This window comes from Diadema antillarum, unplaced genomic scaffold, assembly GCF_040938485.1.
Source record: "Diadema antillarum isolate AM-2024a unplaced genomic scaffold, OU_Dant_1.0 seq00000239_RagTag, whole genome shotgun sequence".
In the NCBI taxonomy this organism is placed as follows: Eukaryota; Metazoa; Echinodermata; class Echinoidea; order Diadematoida; family Diadematidae; genus Diadema; species Diadema antillarum.
In genome coordinates, this window is record NW_027271286.1 from 1,223,660 (window position 1) to 1,231,607 (window position 7,948).

A 7,948-nucleotide genomic window follows, 5' to 3' on the forward strand; every position below is an offset into this window, starting at 1 on the left:
AGGATGCTTAGTTTCTTGTTTGTAGGATCACATGAGATACACGTTTTGAATATTCTCTGCATACAAGGGTTGAAATACACACATTCCATGTGGGAGAGTTGTGCCTATTGTTTTTGTTCTGTTTTTGTTTAAACGTGTGTGCGTCCATTTGTCCTTTCATGTTCCTCAATCTCAGTGTTTGTGAAGGAATTTCTGTTCTTTCTTTTTTTTTTCTTTCTTTCTTTCATGGCCCAGCTCATTAATGTCTTACCTCTCAGATTTGGTAATTAACTAGTATGTATTTGATGCACAAAACACCGAATCCTGCATTGAACTGGTTCATATGTATTTTCCTTCACTCTTTGCCCAATATTCATACTATGCTTTAGGTCACCATAATCATTGTTTTTTAATATGAAACAGATTTTTAACAGAGCAGGGGGAGGGGGAATATACATGTATATGTATATGTATATGTATATCATAACCAGCAAATTACTTATTCTGAAGTTTCAATATTTGCTCTTTACTCTGCCTGATTTTTAAGCCTGTCCCTGTCAGATAGTCTTGGATCGAGGAGGTACACTCATTTAACTTGCATTAACAAACTGGTGTTGAAGAATCTCTGTCTGTGGATAAAAAGGAAGATACAATGTACATGAGAGAAAAGTGCCAATTTTGAGACCTTTATTGAGTGCAGATTTTAAGAAAGCAAGGCCCTTGAAATGAGGCTAACATTTGTTTCATCCTTCAATAGCTTTGGTCAGAGCAGAAGGGGAAGCACCCGTAATGTATTTGATAGTTGTTACATATTAAGAAGATATGCAGAAAGCAAAGTGAATGGACTAATACCTGATGAATTATTTAACCTTTGATAATATAATGAGAATCTAATGATGGTAATGAGTAATTCACATCATAATCATGGCCAAAGGAGGCGCCAGTAAATGTAGGTGGTACATGTATTTAGATATGTGTGTACAGAAGTGGCAGACTGTCTTTAATCAATTGTGTGTTGGTCTGTGAACTGTGATGTTTAATGTTGTTGCACTGGTTGGTAACCATGAATATGAAACACTGACTTGACATTGATTATGCACAGAAAATGAATATTCATGACCAGTACCAACTCGCTGTGTGGTAGGGCTAAGGTGTTGTGTCGTTGTGTTTGTTTGTATAATTACCTCATGTAATCGGATATGACTTTATGTATTTGAAACAAGCAAAAGTCTGTTTGCAGCTTGTCTATGTACCTCAGAAGTAAATTGTTTGTAATATGTAAATATCCTGTTTACGTGACATTCTGTGTTCCAATATTAATGCTTTGTACATGTTTTCAAGCACATTGTGTCAGTATTGATATACAAGATAAGTTATCTGAACTATTTTCTATGTCTTTTATTATGGCAAGAGAACCTGAAAGCTTAGGGATTTTATTATATATCGTAGCATAGTTTTTAACTTGAATCTAATTACTCTATGTACAGTTATTATATATATAATGAATATATTTATTGTTATTTTTGCCATATGCGTAATGACAGTACAGTGTATTCACATTTGGTTTGTTTGCATGTCCATACTCGTATACTCTTTTTATTATATCAAATATGGTAGAATTGCATGTTAAGTTGTTGCGTTTATTCGGCATTGTTGCATTCAAATAGCATATATGTATATGGAAACTTGTGTGGAGTTCTTAATTTGATATCAGCTGAAATATGTGTATTGTTACTTGTGTCATTAACAATTCTTTAACTGTTATTTTCTCCTTGCCTCTTCCAAACACTTTGCGATGAAAGAAATGTATCATGCAAATTGTCTTCTGATTTTATTGTTTTGTTTGTATAAATGATTTTTTAGATTTACATTTTTTTCCAATAGATGAAAAGTCAAAAACAAAAATATTTTACCAGTTTTAAGTGTGTGAATGTTAATGCAACAGGAATCAATTTCCAGTTGTTGCTTTTCTTTTCTTTTGGGGGCTTATTTTGTGGAATTTTACGTGATTCAGACGGTATTTTTATACATTTGTGGTTGTTTTTTTATATAGATTGCATTACGTGTGTTCAAGCCACTTGATATGTTCAATGTGCTGTATTTGGATTTCAATTACCAGTATGATTTATTGTTTTATGCATAACCCCCTTTTTTTTTTAGCGATACATTATGCAAAAAAGGTGCAAGATTGTATGTAGTTTCCCACCATCAATTATGCATGCTGCAGTAGAATTTAGCAAAGGTAATACCTGTAAAAAAGGTCTCATACACGTACAACTCATTGATTACAGCAATTCATTTACCCTTTGACCTTTATCCTTTCCCAGATGAATTTTATGTGTTTCACTGGGAAAGTTGTGGCAACTAGACAACAGGCTTTTAAACATGTTTCTCCAAGAGCAAAATGGATAAAAATTCAATCTAATCACAGAAATTCTACAAGTATTTGATATTCGGGCATTTCACAATGTCCCTGGTAGTTGTTATCATAAAATTTCCACTTTTGATATTATTTTTAAAAAAGAAGAAAAAAATAATGTGTCTGATTATTTACCGACATGAAATAAACAAACAGTGGGCATAGCATCTTCCCAAGTTCCAACTAAAGATAGAGGATTGGTATTTTGGTGATATTTCTGAATTATTAACAGCAAACAAAGTTGCTTCTATTTGCTTATTTTATTTTTTTTTTCGTTTCTGTGTTTTGAAAAAAAAAACAAGGAAAATGCAAAGTTGTTGTAAGTCTCTGCTACGTCTAGCATTAATGTATTCAAGACTCTGACAGGAATTAACATTCATGTTATTCAAGTATGATGTATTCAAGACACAGTGGATGAGAATTTATATATAAAGCATAACAAAGTATGCAGAGAATGTTTCACTCAAGGCCATAAATCAAGGAGTAATTTATATCTTTTTTGGTATGTCTTCTTTTATTTGCACTTAATTTGCTAGTGGAAAGCAAATTTTGCCCAGTTTCACTTTGATCCTATCAATATCCCAGTCATCTCACCCTTCCCACAGAACTTTAATTTACGTGTCGGGATGACCCTGCCTGCACCGAGTATTTTGAATTTTGATTTCCCCGCATGACTGGCATCACACGAATTTGTCGTATCGCTTATTTTGTCCTGCTATGGAACGACACCAAGAAGCGTGCGGTTTTTCCAGAAAGTGTCGACGCTATTTCTCATCATTACTTACAAAATAAACCTGTCGAACAAGCATATGCTGCTCTATATAGTGAAATATTGTTAGGTGTCTACAGAATGTGTGATGTGTGGGTTATGTGTTTTATCATTTTTGAAAAAAAAATTCAGAAAGGTTTAAGTATGTTTTGTCGCTGCAACAAGTTCTCTTCCGTTTATTCAATAACTTGAAATCCGCCTTTTTTTGATATGTTGTGTGCATATTTGTTATTTGAACTGTGACACGAATGGATAATGCAGGAAAAATCCAGATTCACAGGTCTTGTTTCAAAACTGTATAAAGATATTTTATTTCTAGACAAGTTGAGTTTTATTTGTTTGTTTGTTTAAGTCAAAGTACAATCGTTGGTCATTGATTTCAAGTCTTCCAATTGATATTTCTTGTCTTCTGATGTATGTTGGCAACGTTTAATGAGTTTATTTTTTTATTTCTTTTGAAACAATGTCGTGTAAGAAATGCAACCAAGCAACTCAAAATATGTAGAAAGACGAGTATGAAATTTTATTTTTGTCTGGAATTTTTGTTTTTCATTTGTTTTTGTTTTTAATATTTTCTGTCAAACACGGTTCCATGTTGAGTAAATGCCTTGTTTTTATGCGTTCAGGTGTGTTCAAACCATTTTCTCTTTACTTTCTTTTTTTATCATGCACACGATGGGTACGGGTACATTTAAAGTAACGAGAAAATAAGTGATTTTTTAAAAAACGTTGAATTTTTGCACACATGCCTTACAATTATTTTGAGCATTATTTGTTCAAAAACTTTACCTTAGACTACTCGATAACAAATGTGAAATGTTGAAACTATGTGAAATTTAAAAAAAAAAAATGATTGTATGCATGTTAGATTGATGTAGTTATAATACGATGCTGAATACATTCTGCAAATTGCTTTGCTCTAGCAAGTGTACCAACATGGATTTGGATAGATGGGACTATGCCATGACCCTCGCAAAGCATAGTCACCGTGTTTGGGTATAGCTGGCCTTGAGTCTTACTCTCTCTCTTCACTGCAATGTCAAAGCTATGTGCAGAATATACACTCAGTGTGCAAATGTCATATCTAGATATTCTAGCCAAGTTACCAAACTGTAGTCAGATATTTAACAATCATGAAAAAAAAAAGAGAGAGAAAATTGTTCGTGTAAAATAGGTACATCAAATAGACTGTAACTTGTTGAGTAGTGATATGAGAAAAAGAAAATTGTCTAGTTATATCCAATATATAGATATTACATGTTAAAGTTGATATTGACTCTTTAAAAAAAAAACCTTGCTGTATTCTCGATTAATGGACTGTTGTTCTAATTGAAATGAGCTACAAACCCTTTGTGGTGAGAGAAGCTATTGCTTGTAGGCTGAGAATTTTTCTTTCTTCTAATTTTTATCAAGATGAACAAGAATACACAAAAAACGAGGTGTGAAGAGAATACGAGTGATGGTTTTCACCAGTGACCAGTTTCCTTGGGAAGCTGTCTTGGTGCCGCACCAACACGCTGGTGATAGGATTGTGATTGAAATCCTGGAGATTGCTTCGTTTAAGGAGAACTGCCAATTTATCTATTAATATTATTATTATTAATGTTATTATTATTACCGAGTGTGATATGAACCATGACCTTCATGCAAGAGATATCGTGGCAAATAAATAACAAAGTATTGTAACCAGAAAACAAACTCGTTTGGCCGTCGGGCTCGCAGCCTTGTCTTTCTTTGTCTTTGCTGAGGTTGTATTTGAGAGAGAGAGGGAGAACACATAATGTGAAAATAGGGTGTATATGGGTAATATGTCAGTCTTAAAGATTGTTCTACAGTGCACTCCCGTTACAACGAACCCGGTTATAACAAAATTTTGTTACAACGAAGTAAATCTTCTGGTCCCAAAATTATCACCATGAAAGTCTATGGCACAAAATTCGCTTATAACGAACACGGTTATAGTGAAATTTCCGTTATAACGAAGTCTTTTCCGAGCGCCACAGACAAAGAAAAACAAAAGAAATGTGCTCCGTTATAACGAAATGCAAATTGCTTTTGAAAATATGTAGCGGAACAAGCATTTATAGCGTCTCTGCATGGGTGAACGCTTCACACCACCGTGTGCTCGCTCCTTGTGCCACGCACAGTATCTGAGGGGAACTTGCGTTTATTATTGTAATACAGTTATCCCATCACATTTCACATAGCTTTCCAGTGTATGATGAGTATTCAGCAAACATGATATGATATATGTGCGTGGTTTCCTTGTTTTCGTTATATATTGTATTAATGTTCGGTTATAACGAAATTTCGTTATAACGAAAGAAAACCGCCGGTCCCGAGCATTTCGTTATAACGGGAGTGCACTGTATTGGGGGTGTCTTTGAGGTCCAAATTTCATTTTGCCAACTTTCATCTGATGTGCAGGATTTTTCCTTTCTGAGATAATAGGCCTACCTGTGTTACAGTGTAGCTATCATGAGTTATTTCCACATCTTCAGGGTAAATTTGCGATCAAGGATGTATTTCTAGATACGCCCTTTTACCATTTAGAGAGCTGACAAAAGATGGGATTTGTGTGGTGTATAATACAGATGCATCATTTATGCCGTAAACAGAGTGATGCGTCACTTCTCAGGGTTTGTTGGCAGAAGGGTGTACTTACCTAAAACTGCTCCAATTCTGGTAATGAATAGTACGAAAACTGAGAAATGTGAAAAGATAATCTTTGAAGTATAAAGCAAACCCTCAGACAAACTCCATCATCAAGCATTTATTCTTGTGGTTTCTCAAGCAAATACATGTGGCCAAACTTTAAGGCAACTTTTCTGGATTTTATTTCTCCCGGTGCAGTGGAGCTCAGATACGCCCTTTTGCCGTGTTATGTCCGACTAGTCCACAAAGATAAATGTTTGTGATTATGTGCTCTTTTGTGAGATAAAAACTTTTCTAGAAGTTTATTTAGAGAATGCAGTTGCCAAGTGCTTTCCCTTTTATGCAAAGGGAGGGGGGGGGGGGGAGGTAGTTGTACGCTGGCCCTTGACCTTGACCATACTAAGAAAAAAAGGAAAAGAAAAAGATCTGCAGCCCCCATAGTTGATTGAAATTGTACATTGCATGGACATGGATTTGTGATGTTTTGATGCTGATTATTCTGATGATGGTGGTAAGAAGAATATGATTCAATTCAATTCAATTCAATTTTATTATCCATTTCTGGAGATTTGCTTTGTTTGCATGCATACACATTACATCTATACATACATGATTATACAAAGCACATGTATAACATAGATACATAGACATGATAGACATACAAGAGATATACAGCAATACAATATCAATATCATCATCAAAAATACATGTTAAAGGAAAAATTAATCTGTGTGAGTCAACATTATTTTTGGTGTGATATGCTTTACAGGTGCGTTGATGTGTACCAAATTGATAATAACTATACAAGAGTTTTAAACAATATGAATGAATGCATTTTTATGTCCGAAAATAAATGAATAATTATATAAAAAGCTTGAAGGTTATATGCATGTGTGTGTGTGTGTGTGTGTGCGTGCGTGTACGTGTGTGAACATACAAAAATGTGGGTCTACGCTCTTAAAACATCCGAGTCAGAACTGACCCAGAACTGGGTCCGTTGGGGTCACACACCGTTTCGGATCAGAAATGACAAGGAATGGGGTCAGATATGACCCATTCAGAGTCATGAATTGGGTCAGAGTGACCCCATTTCTTCGGGGTCTTCATGACCAAATTCCAAGTCATTTTTGACCCGGAACGGTGTATGACCCCAACGGACCCAGTTACGGGTCAGTTCTGACCTGGATGTTTTAAGAGTGCATGTGTTTTGACAAAATGTTTATCACACTATGGTCGTAATCATTCTTCTCCTCAATTCATTTTTCACTGGATTTTAACCTTTGTCCTTTGACCCCATAACCCAGAGCTTGCCCTGAGGAATCTTTGTCTAACAATAAACATATACACTGAGTTTTAAACAAACAAACAAACAAACCTTGGGGTATCACATAGATATGAGTGAAATAATAAAATTTGCAAAATTTAACCTTGACCTTCATGATCTTTCACCTTGAACATATATACAGCCAAAAATTAATAAACACAACTTCATCCCCTCATTTATATTATATATATATATATATATATATATATATATATATATATGATGTTTAATATGCTAATGATGATGATGATGAAGATGATGATGATGCTAATGATAATGATGACCCCAAAGTGGTAGTTGTATTGATGATTGCTTTATCCTTGAAAGCGAGGGAACCTGCAAAATTGGCAAGTTCTGGTTTTAACTCGAGGCAGCATTGCCCCAGCAAATCACACTGACAAAGTGGTCTACACTACATACAGGTCTATATTTAGTTGATATCGCGGTCTCTTGCCTCTCGACACGTAGTGCTGCGGTTTCACTTCAGTAATCTGCAAAACTCTCTTGATTATTAAAAGGCGTAGTGCCTAAACGAGGACAGAATGCGTATTTTGTGGATGTAGTTGGGATATCGATAGGATAATGTGAACGTAGAGGGCTCTAGCTGGTGATAGTTTATCTTTGGCGACTGTCCTCCAAAAACAAAAATACAATTCAACTTCTCGGAAAAAGAAAGAGAGACGGAAAGGGGATGGGGATCTCACTAATCTTGGACGCTCTATCGTTGATTTCCAGTTATTTCACTGTATTATGGTAAAAACACAAGAGAAAATCATTATAACTTATTGTGAGTCTTCATTAT